The sequence below is a fragment of the Papio anubis genome, chromosome 8 (genome assembly GCF_008728515.1).
Source record: "Papio anubis isolate 15944 chromosome 8, Panubis1.0, whole genome shotgun sequence".
Taxonomy (NCBI): domain Eukaryota; kingdom Metazoa; phylum Chordata; class Mammalia; order Primates; family Cercopithecidae; genus Papio; species Papio anubis.
The window spans coordinates 42893721-42919179 of NC_044983.1; the positions used below are offsets into that span (position 1 = coordinate 42893721).

Here is a 25459-nt window from a genome sequence, read left to right on the forward strand (position 1 = left end):
AACAGACAACCCAATTAAAAAATTAATAAAAGCTCTGAACAGACAACTCAGTAAGGAGATGTACAGATGGCAGATAATCACATTAAAAGATGCTTAACATCATATGTCATTAGGAATTGCAAATTGAAACAGCAATGAGATACCACTAGACATCTATTAGAATGGCTAACAGCCAAAACACACAATACCAAATGTAGGGAAGGATATGGAGCAACAGAACTATCATTCATTGCTGATGGAAATGCAAATTGGAACAGCCACTTTGGAAGGCAGTTCAGCACTTTCTTACAAAAATACACATATTACCGTATGATCCAGCAATTGCACTTTTTGATATTTATCCGAATAATTGTTGAAAACATATCTATACAAACCTGCACATAAATGCTTATAGCAGCTTTATTCATAATTTCCCAAAACTTGGAAGTAACTGAGATGTCTCCAATAGGTGAATAGATAAACATACTGGTGCTTATTCATCCACACAATAGAATATTACTCAGTGACAAAATGAGCTGTCAAGCATGAGAAAATATAGAGGAACCTTAAATGTGTATTGCTAAGTGAAAGGAACCAATCTAAAAAGGCTGCATGCGGTATAATTCTAACTGTATGACATTCTGGAAAAGGCAAAACTATGAAAATATTAAAAAGATCCGTGGGGTTTAGAGGGAGGGAGAGATGAATAGGTGGTGGACAGGGTATGTTTAGGGCAATGAAACTTCTGTATGATACTGTAATGGTGGGCATGTACCATTATACATTTGCCAAAACCCATAGACCTGTAGAACAGAAAGAGTGAACCCAATGTAAACTATGAACTTTACTCAATAATGTGTCAATATTGGCTGACCGGCTGTAATAAATATATCACATTAATGCAAGATGTTAATAGGGAAACTGAGATAGGTGAGAGGGTATATGGGAACTCTCAGTATTTCTGCTTAATTTCTTTTTTTTTTTTTTTTTTTTGAGAGGGAGTCTCGCTCTGTTGCCCAGGCTGGAGTGCTGTGGCCGGATCTCAGCTCACTGCAAGCTCCGCCTCCCGGGTTCCCGCCATTCTCCTGTCTCAGCCTCCCGAGTAGCTGGGACTACAGGCGCCCGCCACCTCGCCCGGCTAGTTTTTTGTATTTTTTAGTAGAGACGGGGTTTCACCGTGTTAGCCAGGGTGGTCTCGATCTCCTGACCTTGTGATCCGCCCATCTCGGCCTCCCAAAGTGCTGGGATTACAGGCTTGAGCCACCGCGCCCGGCCTTCTGCTTAATTTCTTCATAAACCTAAAGCTACTCTAAAAATTAGTGTATTTTTTAAAGAATGAAAAAACAGGGCCGGACATGGTGGCTCACACCTATAATCCCAGCACTTTGGGAGGCTGAGGCAGGCGGATCATTTGAGGTCAGGAGTTTGAGACCAACCTGGAAACATGGTGAAACCCCATCTCTACTAAAAATACAGAAATTAGGCGTGGTGGCTTGCGCCTATAATCCCAACTACTCAGGAGGCTAAGAAAGGAGAATTGCTTGAACCTGGGAGGCAGAGGTTGCAGTGAGCTGGGATCGTGCCACTGTATTCCAGCCTAGGCGATAGAGCTAGACTCTGTCTCAAAAAAAAAAAAGAATAAAGAAAAAACAGGAGTTCCCAGAGGTTACTGAGAAGATTAACTTTGGAAGGAGAAAATACTATGAAAATAAATTAAGGCTGGGCATGGTGGCTTACGCCTATAATCCCAGCACTTCGGAAGACCAAGGCAATAGGTCAGCTGAGGTCAGGAGTTCAAGACTGGCCTGGCCAACATGGTGAAACCCCGTCTCCACTAAAAATACAAAAATTAGCTAGGGTGTGGTGGTAGGTGCCTGTAGTCCCAGCTACTAGGGAGGCTGAGGCGAGAGAATTGCTTGAACCTGGAAGGTGGAGGTTGCAGTGAGATGACATCATGCCACTGCACTCCAGCCTAGACAACAGAGTGAGACTCTGCCTCAAAAAAAAAAGAACTAAGTAAGTTAATGTTCATTGTCAAAGACTGCTGTTTTTCTGTCTCAGTTTTGAGCTTCTTTATTCTGGTCCTAGTAATTATATTTAATATTTGAGTTTTCAGTTTTTGCCTCTATAAATTTGATATAGCTGTCTGTCTTGCTTTATAAAATAGAGAGTAAACCAAAGCCTTCAAAAGGAAATTTCTATAAATTGAATCATATTTTTCTCTTTATGAATAGATTTATTTTTTTCCAATAATAAGGGCAAGAAATGATTATTGTGGGATATTTGTTTTGGTTTTGTTTTGTTTTCTTCTTCTTCTTTTTTTTTTTTTTTTAAGACGGAGTCTCACTCTGTCACCCAAGCTGCAGTTCAGTGGCATGATCTTGGCTTACTGCAACCTCTGCCTCCCAGGTCCAAGTGATTTTCCTGCCCCAGCCTCCCAAGTAGCTGGGATTACAGGCACCCGCCACCACGCCCAACTAATTTTTGTATTTTTAGTAGAGACGGGGTTTCACCAGGTTGGCCAGGCTGCTCTCGAACTCCTGACCTCAGGTGATCTACCTGCTTCAGCCTCCCAAAGGGCTAGGATTACAGGCGTGAGCCACCACACCCGGCCTATTGTGAGATATTTGAAAAAAAAATGCTGAGAGATGTGATAGATAAAGAGACTAGAAACTATCCATTACTGCACTAGCAGAGATTAACCTTTTTAAAAATATATTAAGATTTTATATACTGGTAATTTTTTTCCTTACCAGCACACCATCATACGTAAGTACTTTCTTACATTATTAAAAGGCAAAGAAGAGATAGTGGGTATGCAGTGCCCAGAGCGAGGCCACCTCTCTTAGCCAGACAAGGACCACATGGGGCCCATCCTACCTGGGGCTCAGGGCAGTGCTGAGACTTTTCAGTGCTATTGATTATTATATTTCACTTTAAAAGATAAATGGCATCTCATTTTAATTTGCATTTTTTAAATTAAAGAGATTGAACACTTTTTCAAGCGTTTCATATGTCCTTTTCTGTGGTTTTTCTGGCCATGTCCTTTGCCCATTTGACGTTTTTCTAATCCACTTATATAAATGCTTTATAAATCAAGACTTGTGTCCAACAGGGGACTGTATTCAGTCTTGGGAAGTGGGGTTTGGTGCATACCTGACAATCTTAAGGCCCTTCACTTTTCTCCTAAAAAAATCCCCTTTTCCCAAGGGACGCTATCGGATGGTGGTTTGAGTGCTTATTGTGGGACCTGCAGTCTTAGGACTGTCTGCTAGCAGCTGGGTTCCTCTCCTTCCAAGGTGGGAAGCTGACCTGGCCTTTCTAGTTCATGGATTAGGGATTGGACCGGCTTCCTTCTTATCCTAACCCAACTTTTAAAGAAAGAAGTAAAAATATACTGTGGCCCTGAGAGAGAACAAATAAGAGGAAAACGGAAGCACAGTTGTGCTGAATTTATTGTTCCAAGTTGACTGTGTTATTCCCCCACATTATGCTTGATAGGAGGTAAATAAACCCTTGGAACTTGTGTAGTTTACAGTTTGAGGGACTGTGCTGAATTTGAATTTGAATTCTAAACACTTTCTTGAATAATATCATGAGAAGGTTATAAGGCTAACTTAGGACCAAAACTTCTAATGAAACAAGCAATAAAACTGTTCTCTCGATTTCTCCTTTCATGGAGAGTGGGTAGGCCGGCCTGAAGCATAGGGGAAAATAAATATTGATGTCATCCAAAAAGTATTTGCTAACTTTTTGTATTCAAGTAAGTGAAAAGGAAAATAAAATTGGTTATTTTAATTTACTTTTGAATTTTGTTTTAAAAGTATCCCTGTTACTACAGGGATATTTTCAAAAAATATTTTTTGAAAACTTATTTTACCAAGAAAGGCATTCAAAAAAATACATAATTGCAAAACGACAATAAAATATTTTGTCCCCCAGGCACATTCTGGAAACCCCAGTCAAATCAGTTACACACATGCACTTGCTCTCTCTCCTGATCAAATGAAGGTCTACAAAGTCTCAAGAAGAAACTGCAGCAAAGTTTTCTTAATTAAGGGAGAAATTTTCTGTAAGCAATGTCATCTTAACTGTCATTTTCTTTTTTTTTTTTTTTAATCTTTATCTGATATCCCCATGTACACCAGGGATTAACTTTCATTTTCTAATGACTAAGATTGTGAAAGAGAAAATTCTGGGCTGGGTGGGTGGTTGCCAACCATTTGTTATTTTATGGGTACCTGGATGAGGGTTGTAGTGAATGTAACCAGAGGCAAATCCGAGGAGACCCTGTGAGTGCCCAGAGTTGCTGTGAGTGACTGGAGAGTGATGAGGAATCAGAGCAGAGATTTCTGAAGGGGGAAAGCTGACATTAAAGAAGAGTTACCACTCCCTTGGAATACCTGTCCCACTGGTTTCTAATTCAGATTCCACACAGCAGCTAAGGATTTTTTTTTTAAATAAAAGTAAATCAAAGCACTTCCCCTGCTTGAAAATCTTTCAATTAATGTATACACCTGGAGCTAATGAGAGGAATCCAAGTGCAGAGATTTTTATTTTTTATTTATTTATTTTTTGAGACAGAGTCTGGCTCTGTAGCCCGGGCTGGAGTGCAGTGGCCGGATCTCAGCTCACTGCAAGCTCCGCCTCCCGGGTTTACGCCATTCTCCTGCCTCAGCCTCCCGAGTAGCTGGGACTACAGGCGCCTGCCACCTCGCCCGGCCAGTTTTTTGTATTTTTTAGTAGAGACAGGGTTTCACCGTGTTAGCCAGGATGGTCTCGATCTCCTGACCTCGTGATCTGCCCGTCTCGGCCTCCCAAAGTGCTGGGATTACAGGCTTGAGCCACCGCGCCCGGCCCAAGTGCAGAGATTTTTAATTAAACTTTTTATTTTGAGGTAATTGTAGATTCACATGCAGTTGTGAAAAGTAATACAGAAAGATCCTATGTATCCTTTACCCAGTTTCCACTAAGGGAAATATCTTGCAGAACTGTATAAAAACCAGATCTTGTTATGAGTGTAGTCAAGATACAATAGTTTCAACACCAAAGGATCCTTCCTGCCACTCTTTATAGGCATACTATTTTCTTCTACCTTCCAGAACCCCTAGCAATTGCTAGTCTATTTTATGTTCTTGTTATTTTGCATTTCAATAATGCTATGGAAATTGAATCATAGTTTGTAATCTTTTGAAATTGGCTTTTTTCACTTGGGATCATTTTCTGGAGATTCATCCCAGTTGTTGCATGTATAAGTACTTACTTTTTACTGCAGAGTGGACATCCATGGCATGGGGGTATATCAGTTTATTTAACTATTCACCCATGGAAGGACGTCCAGCTTATGAATAGTACTGGTATGAATATTTGTCTACAAGTTTTTGTGTGAAGATAAGTTTTCACTTTTCTGGGATAAATATCCAAGAGTGCAATTGCTGAGTCCTATAGTTGTTGCATGTTTAGTTCTTTTAGAAACTGCCAAGCTGGTTTCCAGAGTGGCTGTTTCATTTTACATTGCCACCAGTAATGTGTGAGTGATGCAGTTTCTCCATACCAGCATTTGATGTTGTCACTATTTTTTAATTTCTATTCTGATAAGTAGGTAATGATATCTCATTGTGATTTTAATGTGCATTTCCCTAATGCTTGTCAAGTGAAGAATCATGTGGTTCAAAAAATTGGAAAGGAGAGCTTTATTTCTCATAAAGGGTGGCACACCGAAGGCTGGGAAATGTAGCCTTTGGCAAAAGCTGAGAAAAAGCAATTTAAGGTAGGAAAGCCTAACACAGGTACTTATGCCCAATGGGTTGGCTAAGTATACATACTCAATAAGCTATAGAAGGAGTCATGAAGATTTATGAAAAAAGCACAACTGAGCTTCATGCCTCTTCATAGGTCACATGTTCAAAAAATGATGGCATTAGCATGATGCAGGGATGGAGTTTTTGGCCCTCTGGCATCAAAAGGTGAAACAGAGGACCTGAAAACCCTCATAGCACATCCTATGCTAGTCAGTCAGAACTGGTCCAGAGATACGGTGGTCAGTTTTAGGAAGGGATGCGTTGTCAAGCTGGTGGGCTGTCACATCAAAACTTCAAAGAGGGAGAGGGAGCCTGGTTTTGGCCTCAGATAATTGGCTGAAGGCGATAAAGGAATGAATCATCTGTTTCTTGTTTTCTAGAGTTCGTTTCCACTTACTCCTTAGGAAAGAATTCTGGTTAAAGGTTAATAAGGAGGGAGCATACTGAGGCGTAACCAACCTCTTATCCTATCATGGCCCGGGACTTCGTTTTTCAGGGTTTCTCTGGGGTCCCTTTGGCCAAGAGGGTTCTGTTCAGTTGGTTGGGAGGCTTAGGGTTTTATTTTTATTTTTCATGCTAATGGCATTAAGCATCTTTTCATGTGCTCATTCGCCATTTGTTTATCCTCTTCAGTGAAATAGGCGTTCGTGATTTTTGCTCATTTTCTAATTGGATTGTTTGCTATTGTGAAATTTTGAAGGTTCTTAATATATTCTAGATACTAGTACTTAATTGCAATCTCTAGCTTATATTTTTCATACCTTCTCAACGAGGTCTTTCCCAGAATGTTTTAATTTTAATGAAGTTCAAAGTACCAGTTTTTCCTTTTATGAATTGTATTTTTGATGTCAAGTCTAAGAACTCTTCACCTAGCTGTAAATCCAAGATTTTCTCCTATGTCATTTTGTATTTATGATCTGTTTTGAGTTACTTTTCATATAAGGTGTGAGACTTAGGTGGAAGGTTTTGGTTTTTCTGGTTTTTTGCCTGTGGGTGTCCAGTTTCTCCACCATTTGTTGAAAAGGACATCTTTCCTTCAATGAATTGCTTTTGCACCTTTGTCAAAAATCACATAGATCTATTTATGGGTGTTCTGTTCCATTGATCTTTGTGTATGTTTCTTTGTACATCACACATTCATGACTACAGAAGCTGTATGTCTTGAAATCAGGTTCATAGCACTTTATTCTTCTCTTTCAAAATTGTTTTAGCTGTTCTAGTTCCTTTGCCTTATCACATAAATTTTAGAGTAATTTTATTTCTACAAAAAAATTTTCTGGAACTTCAATAGGAATTGTGTTAAATGTATATTATTTTGGAAAGAATTGAACTACTAATGATATGACATAATGAAGTCTTTCAGTTTATGAACATAGTATGACTCTTCATTTGTTTGATTCTTCTTTTATTTCTTTCTTTAGCATTTTGTAGCTTTAGCATACAACTCTCATAGTTGTTTTGTTAGTTTACACCAAAGTCTTTCTTTTTATCTTTTGTTGTTGTTGTTGTTGTTGTTGTTGTTGTGGTCGTCGAGATAGAGTCTCACTGTGTTGCCCAGGCTGGAGTGCAGTGGTGCGATCTCAGCTTACTGCAACCTCTGCCTCCTGAGTTCAAGCAATTTCCAGCTAATTTTTGTATTTTTAATAGAGATGGGGTTTCACCATATTGGCCAGGCTGGTTTCGAACTCCTGACCTAAGTGATTCTTTGGCCTCCCAAAGTGCTAGGATTACAGGTGTGAGCCACTGTGCCCGACCTTTTTTTCTTTCTTTTTCTGAAATCATAAAAAGTGTTGTTTTTTAAAATTTTGGTGTCCACGTATTCTAGTTCGCTATTATATAGAAATATAATTGATTTTTGTGTGTTGATTTTTGTGCCCTGCAGCCTTGCTGGACTCATTTATTAGTTTTAGAAGTTTTTTGTATATTCTTTCATAACTTCTACATAGACAATCATACCATCTGTAAATAGGCTTAGTTTAATTCTTGTTCTCTGATCTGTACGCCTTTTCTTTCCTTTTCTTGCCTTATCGCACTGGCTAGAACTTCCAGTACTACACTGAATAAAAGAAGTGAGAATAGACATTCGGCTTGTTCCTAATCTTAGAGGAAAGTTTTCAGTCTTTCCCCAATAAATATAATATTAACTGTAGGTTTTTTATAGATGTTCTCTAACTCAAATTGAGGAAATTTCCCTCAATTTCTAGTTTTCTGAGAAGTTTTAACGTGAGAGGGTATTTATTTTTGTCAAGTGGTTTTTCTATATTGATTTATGTGATACGATTTTTTTCTTTATAATTTAATGTGGTAGATTACATAGATTGATTTTCAAATGTCGAACTAGCCCTACATCCCTGGAATAAACTCGTCTAGGTTATGATGTATACATATATTTTACATATTACTGAATTTTATTTGCTAATATTTTGTTAAGGATTTTTACATCTATATTCATAAAGCATATTGGCCTATAGTGTTCTTTTTGTACTCTTTTGTTTTGATACCAGGGTAATTCTAGGTTCATAAAATGGATTGGGAAGTATTCCCTTCTATTCTATTTCTTGGAAAAGATTATGGAGAATTGATACTAATTGTTGCCTAAGTGTTCGGTAGAATTCAATAATGAAAGTGTCTGAACCTGGAGATATGTGTTTGGGAAATTTTGAAATCACAATATCAATTTACTTAGTAGTCATAGGGCTATTCAAATAATCAGCTTTGTATTGGGTGACTTGTGGTAGTTTGTATTTTTTTCAAGGAATTGGTTTATTTTACCTAACATGTCAAATTTTCTGTGCAGGCCTGTCCATGATGTTCCCTTGTTATCCTTTTGATGTCTACATGGTCTGTAGTGCTATTCCCTTTTTTACTCTAGCTATTGGTAATTCGCATGTTCTTTGTTTCTGTGTCAGTCTTGCTAGACGTTTGTCAATCTTATTGGTCTTATCTGTGAACCAGGTTTGTTTCATGAATTTTCTTCATTTTAAATTTTCAGCTTCATTGATTTCTGCTCTAATCTATTATTTCCTTTTCTCAGCTTGCTTTGAGTTTATTTTGCTCTTATTTCTCTAAGTTCCTGGAGAGGGAGCCTAGATTATTGATTTGAACCTTTTCTCATGTACACATTTTTTAAATTTATTTTTATTAATCATGCCACATTATTTTTAATTATGAACAAAGATCTAATCTGTCACCCAGAGACCATTTCACCCACTGCTCTGTTTGGCTGCCAGTCTCTTGTCTCTCTCTTCAGCAATGGTGAGGCATATACCTTTCCTCGGAGAAGAGAAATTCATGGTTTGTTGCCTTTGCCAGTAGAAAAAATGTTGGAAAGCCGGGTGGCAAAGCTGTTGCCATTGGCATCTTTTATGTGAACCACATCAAAAGATCAAGGGTGCCTTTCTCTGTGGGTGATGACACCAATTCTTCCCAAGTTAGCACCTCCATTCACCATCCACAGGTTACCAGTGCCAAACTTGATGAAATCAGTGATCTTGCCAGTTTCCATTTCAGTCCGAATGGGATCATTCACCTTGATGGAGGGGATCAGGGTAGCAGATGATGCAAGCATCATGAGTCACCAGATGAGGGATTCTTTTTGTGCCCACGAAGATTTTTCTCACTTTGCACAATTTGTACTTGGGCTCCTCAGGTGTAATACGATGTACAGCAAAGCAACCCTTCGTATCATAGATGAGACGAAAATTCTCTCCTATCTAGTCAATGCCCATGACGTCTGTGAATCCAGTGGGATGGGTTGTATCAGTTTGAACATTGCCATTGATCTTAATGAACCACTGCATGCAAATCTTCTCTCTTTCTTTATATTTATTTATTTGTTTGTTTGTTTATTTATTTATTTATTGAGATGGAGTCTCGCTCTGTTGCCAGGCTGGAGTGCAATGGCGTGATCTTGGCTCACTGCAACCTCCGCTTCCTGGTTTTAAGCAATTCTCCTGGCTCAGCCTCTGCTTCCTGAGTAGCTGGGATTACAGGCGCCCACCACCACGCCCAGCTAATTTTTGTATTTTTGGTAGAGACACAGTTTCACCGTGTTGGCTAGGATGGTCTCGATCTCTTGACCTCGTGATCCGCCCATATCGGCCTCCCAAAGTACTGGGATTACAAGCATGAGCTGCCATGCCTGGCCACAAATCTTCTTTACTTCATCTCTTGTCAAGGCATACTTAAGTCTGTTCCTTAGGAAAATGATGATGGGGAGACACTGTCAACTTGTGGGGACTGGTGGATGGACGATGAACAAACACACTGGGCAATTTAGCCAGCATCCAATGTTTTGGAGTTGCTACCCGCTTTAGATGCTGCTTGGGACCACCAGCCATGGCTGCATTAGGCACGGAAAGAGCTCATATATGCATTTAGCCCTATAAAATTCTTTTTTTTTTCTTTTTTTTTTTTATTATTATTATATTTTAAGTTCTAGGGTACATGTGCATAACGTGCAGGTTTGTTACATATGTATACTTGTGCCATGTTGCTGTGCTGCACCCATCAACTCGTTAGCACCCAACAACTCGTCATTTACATCAGGTATAACTCCCAATGCAATCCCTCCCCCCTACCCCCTCCCCATGATAGGCCCCGGTGTGTGATGTCCCCCTTCCCGAGTCCAAGTGATCTCATTGTTCAGTTCCCACCTATGAGTGAGAACATGTGGTGTTTGGTTTTCTGTTCTTGCGATAGTTTGCTAAGAATGATGGTTTCCAGCTGCATCCATGTCCCTACAAAGGACACAAACTCATCCTTTTTAATGGCTGCATAGTATTCCATGGTGTATATGTGCCACATTTTCTTAATCCAGTCTGTCACTGATGGACATTTGGGTTGATTCCAAGTCTTTGCTATTGTGAATAGAATAGTGCCGCAGTGAACATACGTGTGCATGTGTCTTTATAGCAGCATGATTTATAATCCTTTGGGTATATACCCAGTAATGGGATGGCTGGGTCATATGGTACATCTAGTTCTAGATCCTTGAGGAATCGCTATACTATTTTCCATAATGGTTGAACTAGTTTACAATCCCACCAACAGTGTAAAAGTGTTCCTATTTCTCCACATCCTCTCCAGCACCTGTTGTTTCCTGACTTTTTAATGATCGCCATTCTAACTGGTGTGAGATGGTATCTCATTGTGGTTTTCATTTGCATTTCTCTGATGGCCAGTGATGAGCATTTTTTCATGTGTCTGTTGGCTGTATGAATGTCTTCTTTTGAGAAATGTCTGTTCATATCCTTTGCCCACTTTTTGATGGGGTTGTTTGCTTTTTTCTTGTAAATTTGTTTGAGTTCTTTGTAGGTTCTGGATATTAGCCCTTTGTCAGATGAGTAGATTGCAAACATTTTCTCCCATTCTGTAGGTTGCCTGTTCACTCTGATGGTAGTTTCTTTTGCTGTGCAGAAGCTCTTTAGTTTAATGAGATCCCCTTTGTCAATTTTGGCTTTTGCTGCCGTTGCTTTTGGTGTTTTAGACATGAAGTCTTTGCCCATGCCTATGTCCTGAATGGTATTACCTAGGTTTTCTTCTAGGGTTTTTATGGTATTAGGTCTAACATTTAAGTCTCTAATCCATCTTGAATTAATTTTCATATAAGGAGTAAGGAAAGGATCCAGTTTCAGCTTTCTACTTATGGCTAGCCAATTTTCCCAGCACCATTTATTAAATAGGGAATCCTTTCCCCATTTCTTGTTTCTCTCAGGTTTGTCAAAGATCAGATGGCTGTAGATGTGTGGTATTATTTCTGAGGCCTCTGTTCTGTTCCATTGGTCTATATCTCTGTTTTGGTACCAGTACCATGCTGTTTTGGTTACTGTAGCCTTGTAGTATAGTTTGAAGTCAGGCAGCGTGATGCCTCCAGCTTTGTTCTTTTGACTTAGGATTGTCTTGGAGATGCGGGCTCTTTTTTGGTTCCATATGAACTTTAAAGCAGTTTTTTCTAATTCTGTGAAGGAACTCATTGGTAGCTTGATGGGGATGGCATTGAATCTATAAATTACCTTGGGCAGTATGGCCATTTTCACGATACTGATTCTTCCTATCCATGAGTATGGTATGTTCTTCCATTTGTTTGTGTCCTCTTTTATTTCACTGAGCAGTGGTTTGTAGTTCTCCTTGAAGAGGTTCTTTACATCCCTTGTAAGTTGGATTCCTAGGTATTTTATTCTCTTTGAAGCGATTGTGAATGGAAGTTCATTCCTGATTTGGCTCTCTGTTTGTCTGTTACTGGTGTATAAGAATGCTTGTGATTTTTGCACATTAATTTTGTATCCTGAGACTTTGCTGAAGTTTCTTATCAGCTTAAGGAGATTTTGGGCTGAGACAATGGGATTTTCTAAATATACAATCATGTCATCTGCAAACAGGGACAATTTGACTTCTTCTTTTCCTAACTGAATACCCTTGATTTCTTTCTCTTGCCTGATTGCCCTAGCCAGAACTTCCAACACTATGTTGAATAGGAGTGGTGAGAGAGGGCATCCCTGTCTTGTGCCAGTTTTCAAAGGGAATTTTTCCAGTTTTTGCCCATTCAGTATGATATTGGCTGTGGGTTTTTCATAAATAGCTCTTATTATTTTGAGGTACGTTCCATCAATACCGAATTTATTGAGCGTTTTTATTATGAAGGGCTGTTGAATTTTGTCAAAAGCCTTTTCTGCATCTATTGAGATAATCATGTGGTTCTTGTCTTTGGTTCTGTTTATATTCTGGATTATGTTTATTTATTTGCGAATGTTGAACCAGCCTTGCATCCCAGGGATGAAGGCCACTTGATCATGGTGGATAAGCTTTTTGATGTGCTGCTGAATCCAGTTTGCCAGTATTTTATTGAGGATTTTTGCATCGATGTTCATCAGGGATATTGGTCTAAAATTCTCTTTTTTTGTTGTGTCTCTGCCAGGCTTTGGTATCAGGATGAGGCCAACATCAGCCCTATAAAATTCTTTTCAGCACTGCTCTCGCTTCTTCCCACCAATTCTGATATGTAATCTTTTCATTTTCATTCAGTTTAATGTATTTTTTTTTTAATTTCCTGAGACTTCCTGTTTGACCCATAGATATTTTGGAGTGTGTTGTTTAATTTCCAAGTGTTTGGAAATGTTTCTGTCATTTTTCTATTATTAATTAGAATATAAGAAAAAGTAGCTTTTGCCTTAAACTAAAACTCAATAATTAATATGATAAAGTATGGACTTGGGGTACATGAATTATACAGATGAAGTGAATTGATAATTACATATGCAGTGATTAAGTCTGCTATGCACATTAACACAAGGGAAGAAAATAGAATAAAGTAAATAGATGATATTTTAAGCTTTTTAAAGTAAAAATAGACTGAGTGTGGTGACTCACACCTGTAATCCCAGCACTTTGGGAGGCTAAGGCTGGTGGATCACCTGAGGTCAGGAGTTCGAGACCAGCCTGGCCAACATGGTAAAACCCTGTCTCTACTAAAAATATAAAAATTAGCTGGGCGTGGTGGCAGGTGCCTGTAATCCCAGCTACTCGGGAGGCTAAGGAAGGAGAATCACTTGAACCTGGGAGGCAGAAGTTGCAGTAAGCTGCGATTGCACCACTGCACTCCAACCTGGGCAACAGAGCAAAACTTCATCTCAAAAAACAGAACAAAAGGGAAAAGTAAGAATGATGAAAGGACTAATTAAAAATCATTTTAGGAGACAACTGGAAATATTCTTTCTTGTGTGTTTGAATATCCTCATTCCTCTTTGTGTTCATCTATTTATTTTTTTATTATACTTTAAGTTCTAGGGTACATGTGCACAATGTGCAGGTTTGTTACATATGTATACATGTGCCATGTTGGTGTGCTGCACCCATTAACTCATAATTTACATTAGGTATATCTCCTAATACTGTCCCTCCCCTCTCCCCCTACTCCACGACAGGCTCCAGTGTGTGATGTTCCCCACCCTGTGCCCCAGTGTTCTCATTGTTCAATTCCCACCTATGAGTGAGAACATGCAATATTTGGTTTTCTGTCCTTGGGATAGTTTGTTCAAATGATGGTTTCCAGCTTCATCCATGTCCCTACAAAGGACATGAACTAATCCTTTTTTATGGCTGCATAGTATTCCATGGTGTATATGTGCCACATTTTCATCATCCAGTCTGTCATTGATGGACATTTGGGTTGGTTCCAAGTCTTTACTATTGTGAATGGTGCCGCAATAAGCATACGTGTGCATGTGTCTTTATAGCAGCAGGATTTATAATCCTTTGGATATATACCCAGTGACAGGATGGCTGGGTCAAATGGTATTTCTAGTTCTAGATCCTTCAGGAGTCGCCACACTGTCTTCCACAATGGTTGAACTAGTTTACAGTCCGACCAGCAGCGTAAAAGTGTTCCTATTTCTCCACATCCTCTCCAGCACCTTTTGTTTCCTGACTTTTTAATGATCACGATTCCAACTGGTGTGAGATGGTATCTCATTGTGGTTTCGATTTGCATTTCTCTGATGGCTAGTGATGATGAACATTTTTTAATGTGTCGGTTGCTGCATAAATGTCTTCTTTTTAGAAGTGTCTGTTCATGGCCTTTGCCCACTTTTTGATGGGGTTGTTTGATTTTTTTTCGTAAATTTGTTTAACTTCTTTGTAGATTCTGCATATTAGCCCTTTGTCTGAAGGGTAGATTGTAAAAATTTTCTCCCATTCTGTCGATTGCCTGTTCACTCTGATGGTAGTTTCTTTTGCTGTGCAGAAGCTCTTTAGTTTAATTAGATCCCATTTGTCAATTCTGGCTTTTGTTGCCATTGCTTTTGGTGTTTTAGACATGAGGTCCTTGCCCATGCCAGTGTCCTGAATGATATTGTCTAGGTTTTCTTCTAGGGTTTTTATGGGTTTAGGTCTAACATTTAAGTCTCTAATCCAACTTGAATTAATTTTTGTATGAGGTGTAAGGAAGGGATCCAGTTTCAGCTTTCTACATATGGCTAGCCAATTTTCCCAACACCTTTTATTAAATAGGGAATCCTTTCCCCATTTCTTGTTTTTGTCAGGTTTGTCAAAGATCAGGTGGTTGTAGATGTGTGGTATTATTTCTGAGGGCTCTGTTCTGTTCCATTGATCTATATCTCTGTTTTGGTACCAGTACCATGCTGTTTTATTACTGCAGCCTTGTAATATAGTTTGAAGTCAGATAGCGTTATGCCTCCAGCTTTGTTCTCTTGGCTTAGGATTGTCTTGGCGTGCAGGATCTTTTTTGGTTCCATATGAACTTTAAAGTAGTTTTTTCCAATTCTGTGAAGAAAGTCATTGGTAGCTTAATGGGGATGGCATTGAATCTATAAATTACCTTGGACAGTATGACCATTTTCACAATATTTATTCTTCCTATCCATGAGCATGGTATGTTTTTCCATTTCTTTGTGTCCTCTTTTATTTCACTGAGCAGTGGTTTGTAGTTCTCCTTGAAGAGATCCTTTACATCCTTTGTAAGTTGGATTCCTAGGTATTTTATTCTCTTTGACGCTGTTGTGAATGGGAGTTCATTCATGATTTGGCTCTCTGTTACTGGTGTATAAGAATGCTAGTGATTTTTCCACATTGATTTTGTATCCTGAGACTGCTGAAGTTTCTTATCAGCTTAAGGAGATTTTGGGCTGAGACAATGGGATTTTCTAAATATACAATCATGTCATCTGCAAACAGGGACAATTTGACGACTTCTTTTCCTAACTGAATACCCTTGATTTCTTTCTCTTGCCTGATTGTCCTAGCCAGAACTTCCAACACTATGTTGAATAGGAGTGGTGAGAGAGGGCATCCATGTCTTGTGCCAGTTTTCAAACGGAAGGCTTCCAGCTTTTGCCTATTCAGTGTGATATTGGCTGTGGTTTCATCATAAATAGCTCTCATTGTTTGCATCACTACCTACCTTATTGAGAGTGTTTAGCATGAAGGGCTGCTGAATTTTGTTGAAGGCCTTTTCTGCATTTATTGAGCTAATCATGTGGTTTTTTTCTTTGGTTCTGTTTATGTGATGGTTTACATTTATTGATTTGCGTATGTTGAACCAGCCTTGCATCCCAGGGATGAAGCCCACTTGATCATGGTGGATAAGCTTTTTGATGTGCTGCTGGTTTCAGTTTGCCAGTATTTTATTGAGGATTTTCACATAGATGTTCATCAGAGATATTGATCTAAAATTCTCCTTTTCTGTTTTGTCTCTGCCAGGCTTTGGTATCAGGATGATGCTGGCCTCATAAAATGAGTTAGGGAGGATTCCCTCTTTTTCTATTGATTGGAATAGTTTCAGAAGGAATGGTACCATCTCCTCTTTGTACATCTGGTAGAATTCAGCTGTGAATCCATCTTGTCCTGGACTTTTTTTGGTTGGTAGACTATTAATTATTGCTTCAATTTCAGAGCCTGTTATTGGTCTATTCAGGGATTCAGCTTCTTCCTGGTTTAGACTTGGGAGGGTGTATGTGTGCAGGAATTTATCTATTTCTTCTAGATTTTCTAGTTTATTTGTGTAGAGGTGTTTATAGTATTCTCTGATGGTAGTTTGTATTTCTGTGGGATCGGTGTTGATATCCCCTTTATCATTTTTTATTGTGTCTATTTGATTCTTCTCTCTTTTCTTCTTTATTAGTCTTGCTAGCAGTCTATCAATTTTGTTGATCTTTTCAAAAACGTAGCTCCTGGATTCATTGATTTTTTTGAAGGGTATTTTGTGTCTCTATCTCCTTCAGTTCTGCTCTAATCTTAGTTATTTCTTGCCTTCTGCTAGCTTTTGAATGTGTTTGCTCTTGCTTCTCTAGTTCTTCTAGTTGTAATGTTAGGGTGTCGATTTTAGATCTTTCCTGCTTTCTCTTGTGGGCATTTAGTGCTATACATTTCCCTCTATACACTGCTTTAAATGTGTCCCAGAGATTCTGGTATGTTGTATCTTTATTCTCATTGGTTTCAGAAAACATCTTTATTTCTGCCTTCATTTCGTTATGTACCCAGTAGTCATTCAGGAGCAGGTTGTTCAGTTTCCATGTAGTTGAGCGGTTTTGATTGAGTTTCTTAATCCTGAGTTCTAGTTTGATTGCCCTGTGGTCTGAGAGACAGTTTGTTATAATTTCTGTTCTTTTACGTTTGCTGAGGAGTGCTTTACTGCCAACTATGTGGTCAATTTTGGAATAAGTGCGATGTGGTGCTGAGAAGAATATATCTTCTGTTGATTTGTGGTGGAGAGTTCTGTAGATGTTTAATAGATCTACTTGGTGCAGAGCTGAGTTCAATTCCTGGATATCCCTCTTGACTTTCTGTCTCGTTGATCTGTCTAATGTTGATAGTGGGGTGTTAAAGTCTCCCATTATTATTGTATGGGAGTCTAAGTCTCTTTGTAAGTCTCTAAGGACTTGCTTTATGAATCTGGGTGCTCCTATATTGGGTGCATATATATTTAGGATAGTTAGCTCTTCCTGATGAATTGATCCCTTTACTATTATGTAATGGCCTTCTTTGTGTCTTTTGATCTTTGATGGTTTAAAGTTTGTTTTATCAGAGACTAGGATTGCAACCCTGCTTTTCTTTGTTCTCCATTTGCTTGGTAGATCTTCTTCTATCCCTTTATTTTGAGCCTATGTGTGTCTGTGCATGTGAGATGGGTCTCCTGAATACAGCAAACTGATGGGTCTTGACTCTTTATCCAGTTTGCCAGTCTGTGTCTTTTAATTGGAGCATTTAGTCCATTTACCTTTAAGGTTAACATTGTGATGTGTGAGCTTGATCCTGTCATTATGATGTTAGCTGGTTATTTTGCTCATTAGTTGATGCAGTTTCTTCCTAGCATTGATGGTCTTTACATTTCGGCATGTTTTTGCAGTGGCTGGTACCGGTCGTTCCTTTCTATGTTTAGTGCTTCCCTCAGGAGCTCTTGTAGGGCAGGCCTGGTGGTGACAAAATCTCTCAGCATTTGCTTTTCTGTAAACGATTTTATTTCTCCTTGACTTATGAAACTTAGTTTGGCTGGATATGAAATTCTGGGTTGAAAATTCTTTTCTTTAAGCATGTTGAATATTGGCCCCCACTCTCTTCTGACTTGTAGAGTTTCTGCCAAGAGATCCGCTGTTAGTCTGATGGGCTTCCCTTTGTGGGTAACCCGACCTTTCTCTCTGGCTGCCCTTAACATTTTTTCCTTCATTTCAACGTTGGTGAATCTGATAATTATGTGTGTTGGAGTTGCTCTTCTCGAGGAGTATCTTTGTGGTGGTCTCTGTATTTCCCGATTTTGAATGTTGGCCTGCCTTGCTAGGTTGGGGAAGTTCTCCTGGATAATATCCTGCAGAGTATTTTCCAACTTGGTTCCATTCTCCCCATCACTTTTCAGGTACACCAGTCAGGCGTAGATTTGGTGTTTTCACCTAGTCCCATATTTCTTGGAGGCTTTGTTTGTTTCTTTTTCCTCTTTTTTCTCTAAACTTCTCTTCTCGCTTCATTTCATTCATTTGGTCTTCAATCACTGATACCCTTTCTTTCACTTGATCCAGTCGGCTACTGAAGCTTTTGCATGTGTCACATAGTTCTTGTGCCATGGTTTTCAGCTCCATCAGGTCATTTGAGGTCTTCTCCACACAGTTTATTATAGTTAGCCATTCGTCTAATCTTTTTTCAATGTTTTTAGCTTCCTTGCAATGGGTTCGAACATCCTCCTTTAGCTCGGAGAAGTTTGTTATTACCGATTGTCTGAAGCCTTCTTCTCTCAACTCGTCAAAGTCATTTTCCGTCCAAGTTTGTTCCGTTGCTGGCGAGGGGCTGTCTTCCTTTGGAGGAGGAGAGGCACTCTGATTTTTAGAATTTTCCGCTTTTCTGCTCTGGTTTCTCCCCATCTTTGTGGTTTTATCTACCTTTGGTATTTGATGATGGTGACATACCAATGGGATTTTGGTGTGGATGTCCTTTTTGTTTGTTAAGTTTTCCTTCTAACACTCAGGACCCTCAGCTGCAGGTCTGTTGGAGTTTGCTGGAGGTCCACTCCAGACCCTGTTTGCCTGGGTATCACCAGCAGAGGCTGCAGAGCAGCAAATACATTGCAGAACAGCAAATGTTGCTGCCTGATTCTTCCTCTGGAAGCTTCGTCTCAGAGAGGCACCCGGCTGTATGTGGTGTCAGTCATCCCCTACTGGGAGGTGTCTCCCAGTTAGGCTACTCGAGAGTGAGGGACCTACCTGAGGAGGCAGTCTGTCCGTTCTCAGATCTGAAACTCCGTGCTGAGAGAACCACTACTCTCTTCAAAGCCGTCAGGCAGGGACGTTTAAGTCTGCAGAAGTTTCTGCTGCCCTTTGTTCAGCTATGCCCTGCCCCCAGAGGTGGAGTTTACAGAGGCAGGCAGGCATCATTGAGCTGAGGTGGGCTCCAGCCAGTTCAAGCTTCCCGGCACTCTGTTTACCTACTCAAGCCACAACAGTGGCGGACGCCCCTCACCCAGCCTTGCTGTGGCCTTGCAGTTCGATCTCAGACTGGTGTGCTAGCAGTGAACTAGGCTCCGTGGGCGTGGAACCCTCCGAGCCAGGCACGGATATAATCTCCTGGTATGCTGTTTGCTAAGACTTTTCAAAAAGCGCAATATTAGGGTGGTAGTGTCCCGATTTTCCAGGTACCATCTATCACTGCTACCCTTCCTAGGAAAGGGAATTCCCCAACCCCTTCCGCTTCATGGGTGAGGCAGTGCCCCGCCCTGCTTCAGCTCACACTTTGTGGGCTGCACCTACTGTCTCACAAGCCCCAGTGAGATGAACCCAGTAACTCAGTTGGAAATGCAGAAATCACCTGTCTTCTGCATTTTTCACGCTTGGAGCTGTAGATTGGAGCTGTTCCTATTCAGCCATCTTGGTTCCTCCTCTCCTCTTTGTGTTTAAATACATATTGCCGAGTTAAATTTTCAAAAGCAGGTGGCCTGTAATTTTCATCATTTGGAAACCAGACTTTTATGCTTCCGGTTCTTGGTCTAGAAATTAATAGCAATTTTTTTTTCTTAAATCTTAGTCTTGATCTAACCTAGAGTACTTATGAGTAAACAAGTGGTATAGTCTGTTCCTTTTCGTTCTGTCTTCTATCTCTGTTTTGCTAGCCTTTCTCCCACTCTGTACTTAATGATCATTCTTTGTCCTAAAGGGTAGATTTTAGAAGCTGTATATGGACTCCTAGAAATAAAGCAATTAGAATATGTTAGAAATGAATCCAGCCGTGCCACTTTATTGCCGTAAAATAACAATTCCAAGATAAGAATCACTTTCTGAAAGAACTGAGAAACATTCATTCCAGTATGTATCTCTTCCTGCCTAGGATGTGCCTAGCACTTGTTGCATACTGTAGAGATGAAATAAATAGAAGATGCAACTCCAGTCCCTTGCATCACTAAAATCTCATTGGGGAAATAGACACAATCTACAAAAGGAATTGGGAGATAGATACTTGTGTATAATAATATAATCTAGTAACTTTTAATTTGGTTCCTCAAAAATTGAGCAATAGAATAAGTAATTTTTAAAAAATCTATACTGTTAACAACTAAAGTATAATGGAACTCATGTTCCTTCCTGTGTATATTCCATTTTAATGGAGGTGCTAATAGTTGGGGCTGGGAGTGGGGCATGTTGCACTATATGATGTGCCTTTTTGGGAAGGAAGACGTGTGATTTTCTGTATACATGACCTGTATCCTCTCAATGGACCTGTATCCTCTCAATGGCCAGTGAGACATTCTCAAGGGGATGGGTATCAAGCCACTCTATGAATGTGGGTTCTTACTCCATCTGGTAGAAATCACAGTAACATGGAAAGAATACCACACTGTCAGTTCCAGCAAAGAAATTTTGGACAGTTCTCAGAGCCTTACTTTTTCATTCATCAAGTCAGAATGTTGACAATAGTCTGTCTGTCTGACAGGGTTGTTCTGGGAACTAAACAAAATAACAGAAACAAAAACTCTTAGTTGTCTTAAGATTTTAAAGACGGTATAGGCATGTTAATGAGTTTTTATATGACCCTACACAGGTGCCCAATTTCTAATGCTCCCTGAATGCCATACCAACTCCTGTTACATTCATTATCTATTGTCAGCCAGGGACAATTTTCCATCTTGCTAGGCCAAAGAGAAGCCAGACAATGAGAATTAGCCCATAGGCCTAGCAGCTTCAAGCATAGAACCACAACCGAGATCTGAAGATAGCTGGCTGATCTTAGATGGCCTCAGTGGGGCTGGCTGGCTGGATGTGCAATTTTTTTTCACTGGCTTAGCTTCCCTAATGATTGTTCCATACTGAATCTCAGTCTACCTCACCTCTTCCTTCCATTCATTGGCTTCATTCTACTCTAGAGACACTGGGTTTAATCTGGGGCTTTACCTGCAAATTAAGTATTGCTTCCAAGCCAGAACTGTTGTCTGAGACCTAGGTACTTGGGCTAAAAAAACTGCTTTTTGTGTTCTGGAATACATGTATCATAGTAACATCTCTGGCCTTCATATTACTTGAGAAATGAAATCCTTTGGTTAGCCAGCAACCTATAATGCCTAAACTACATGTTGTAATTTAAGTCTGTAGGTGGATATTTAGGATTAGTTGTCGTCACAGGTCATGGAATGAGGAGTAAAGCTTAGTAAGTTTATTTTCTTATTTCATTTTTGTTTTTTATAGCGATGGGGTCTTGCTTTGTTTTGCACAGAGTGGAGTGTAGTGGCACAATCACAGTTTACTGCAGCCTTGGACTCCTGGGCTGATGTGATCAGCCCACCTCAGCCTCCTGAGTAGCTGGGACTACAGGTGCATGACACCATGCCCAGATAATTTTTTTAATTTTTTATAGAGAAGGGGTATGTTGTCTAGGCTTGTCTTGAACTCCTGGCCTCAAGCAGCCCTCCCACTTCTCCCTCTCAAAATGCTGAGATTCCAGGTGTGAACCACCGCGCCCAGCCAGCATAGTAAATATAAATTAAGGTGTTTTTATGCCCCCCCCTTTGCTACTTTTTGCTTTCTGATTTCAAAGGATACACCTTTAAGTATGAACAGGTTGTTTCCCAAAAGTTCTTTGCTTAGAACTTAGACTGCATTTTCCCAGAGAACAGCAGTAGAAATCATAGCTGCATTCCCAGGCCAGTCCCCAAAAGTCTGTTTTATACTAATGCATTATAACATTTTACTGATAATGGGACTTCAGCTCCTTATAGCCACATTTATAATATTATTTCTCTGAGAAAAATAATTTTGAATCAAGTTCAGATGCTGTAGAATGTCCTCATGAAGTGGAGAGAAGGTGAAGATGGAAAAAAAGGGACCAACTTTAGGTACTAATGGGGCAGGCATATCTGAATAAATTAGAAAAACATTCCTGAACCCTAGGAACCTAAGTCTGGATGCCGTCTTAGAGAAGGCGCCTATCCAGGCCGGTTGCTGTGCCTCTGTTCTGAACTGATAACAAGAAGGGCAGTTGTGAGGAGGTAATGAGCGTCATATGGCAAAGTCTTTCATGCTAATCTGTGTACCTGTTTGGGTATGTCCTAAACTGGATGCAAGTCAGAAACTGATTATATAATCTTTGGTGTATATATTTCTTATTTTTAAAAAACATGCTAGGCTATTCATTGTTACTATATTAAAGTGTGAATAACCTGGAGGGCAAAAACAAGTGTTGGCTTAACCCTTCCTACACAGCCTGAAGACCATACTATGCCTGGCTATCTCTTAAATACTTAAATAATGTTGTTGGCCAACCATTGTGTATAAGTAGACTCATCTCATTTCTAGTTCATGAACCTTTGGCGTATTGCTAAAGACAATTAAGACCTTTTGAGATATGCACAAGACTTTTGTGTTCTTTAATTTATTTAAAGAAGCCAGTTTTGTACTTTAATGCTTCTGTGTAGAAATGGGCTATACTGTTATTCACAATAGCAAAGACCTGGAGTCAGCCTGAGTGCCCTGTAGCAGTGGACTAGATAAAGAAAATGTGGTACATACACACCGTGGAATACTTCGCAGCCATAAAAATTGGTATCAGTGGCCTTTGCAGGAACATGGATGCAGCTGGAGGCCAGTATCTTAAGTGAATTAATGCAGAAACACAACCAAACACCACATATAATCACTTGTTAGTGGAAACTAAATACTGGGTACACATGTACATAAAGATAGGAATAATGAACAATGGAAACTGCAAGAGGGGAGGGAGAGAGGAGGGCAAGGTTGAAAAGCTACTTATTGGGTACTGCGTTCACTGTTGAGGTGACAGCATCAGTAGAAGCCCAAACATCAGCATCATGCAATGTGCTCATTTAACAAACTTGCACGTGTATCCCCTGAATCTACAAGAAAATAAAATTTGTTTAAAAAAAGAAAAGAGCCAGCCTGGGTGCACTGTTATATAGTAGATCTAATGTATTTTTTTAAACGGAGCTCTTTTCTTGAGCTCTGATGGAATATTTATATCATATAAATATAAAGCATATATCTTGAGTCTTTTTGTAGCTCCAATTGAACACAAATTATTTCCCCCCAAAGAGGATAGGTTCTGCAGTGTTCCAGCAAGATACCAGTAGATAATGGGTAAGTTAAGGTTACCCTCAGCATTTGTGAATGGTGATTGTCTTCACAAACCCTGGATAAGTAACTAGCTTCACCTTTTTTGTTTGTTTGTTTCTTTGTTTTTTTGAGGAGTCTTGCTCTGTCGCCCAGGCTGGAGTGCAGTGGCATGATCTCAGCTCACTGCAAGCTCTGCCTCCTGGGTTCACACCATTCTCCCGCCTCAACCTCCCGAGTAGCTGGGACAACAGGCGCCCACCACCACACCCAGCTAATTTTTTTGTATTTTTAGTAGAGACAGGATTTCACTGTGTTAGCCAGGATGAGTCTCGATCTGACCTTGTGATCCCCCCGCCCTTGGCCTCCCAAAGTGCTGGGATTACAGACGTGAGCCACCGTGCTGGCCCAGCTTCACCGTTTTTTAAACATAAGTTTGAATTCCAAATTAACCTTGTAACGAGCCAGTGAAATAGGCAGTGATGAGTCTTGTGCTGTATCTGGCCCTTATCTGTAGATTTTAACATCCTTTGTGGTTGCTGGTTTTAGTCTTCAAAGAATGTTTGCTCTTGTTTCATTTCTCTAGTTTGTCACTAGTTCATTTTGGAGTGTTCCTTTAAACAACCAATGTGTAATATAAAAGGAAAATAAAAACAGTTTAGTCATACAGAGGTTAAAAAACTCACTTGCATAAATAGTGGACATTTTAAAGTAATATACTAACAATTGGAATCATAACAATTCAGTACTGAACAAATGTGTTGCATTTAACTATCTATAAGTATATACCAATGTGCCCTCTGACTAAAGTTGCTATGCCCTGCCTGGCTGTTACTGTCTTCCTTACATATGTGTGTTCCATGGGAAACAGAAGATTTGCACAGTCCAGTTGACCAGATTGGAACACACAAGTGTCCTCCTTCCTCAGCTCCTGACCCCCTCCCCTGTGAGATGGTCATCCAGTTACCCAGGTCTTTGCTTGCCTGTCTGCAAGTGTCCATGCAGCATAAAGAAGCAATTGTACATTCTTCTTAGGAGGGGTGATCCTGATAATTCGTGGGGCCTTTTTTAAATGCAAATGTTGTTGAGAAGACAGGAGTCTCAGGTATGGTTTGACCCAGAAGTGTCCCCTGTGCCTATTGGAGTGGGTTTAAAGATGAGAACAAGGGGCAGTAGCATGTGGTACCATGTTCCTTGCTTCCTTTTTGAAGAACATGAAGTGAAATACATTATGAAATAATTGGTAGGAAAGACTCTATATGGTTGCATCATATATCTTCCCTGACCCAAATCCAGGTTTTCTCTTTCTGAGCAGGTTGACTTTAGCAAATACAAACAGAAACTGATTGCTGGTCTCACTTTTAAGTAATTTGTGAAAGACGACCTGTTGATAAGAATAACATTAACATAATGTTATATGCTTAAAGTGAAAGATGTATTCCCTTTGGGAAAACAGACATAGATACCCTAAAATTTCCTTGCTTATGTTGATAGGCCACACCTGACAGGTGTGCTTATATTGACAAGCCATACGTCTTATCAAAAGTGGTCATTTTGTTGGCTGAACTAAAGAGCATTTCATCATTTTCCCTGGTATTAGCTCTTTGACTATGAGATGCAACTGTCAGTGTGAAACTTGGCATTTGCCCAGCTCTTCTGATAGGAATGGCTGTTCTTTCACCTTGTGGGATATTTTTACAATCTTGACTCTTTTCCAATATCACTTTCACATAGAGTGCTGGTAGGCCAAGGGAAGACTTCTCCTCTCCACTGTCTGTACAGATTCTTAGGCCCAGCATCTTTTCTGGAAGCCCCAAATTAATCCCTCACCAGCTCTATCCTTGTGTCTTTGGGCACTGGGTAGCCTGGTGTGCCCTTTTCCCTTTGTCCCGCCTGCAGCTGTCCTCTTGTATCTGGCTGTTGTTTCGAGTCCTCAGTTCCCTGAAAAGCCTTCCAGTTTCTGCTCATAAATTCAGACTGTAGAAGCGGTCCACCAGAATCTCCTGGGTTTCCTCAGGTACAAAAGTCCCAGAAACCCAGTGTAACTGCTTTTACATGTTCCTACAGAATTACATATTCATTGTGCCTGTCTGGCTGATGATGATTTTTTCTTCTTTTACTTTTTTTATT

The 25459-nt window shown here is 39.8% G+C and overlaps 1 protein-coding gene and 1 pseudogene across 10 annotated transcripts in view; one reads left to right on the top strand and one right to left on the bottom strand.

Moving 5' to 3' along the window:
• The window catches only part of SPIDR (scaffold protein involved in DNA repair), a 481415-nt gene that overhangs the window by 279603 nt on the left and 176353 nt on the right, over window positions 1-25459 (top strand). The window lies entirely within an intron of this gene.
• Window positions 8984-10120, bottom strand: LOC100997707 (annotated as a pseudogene).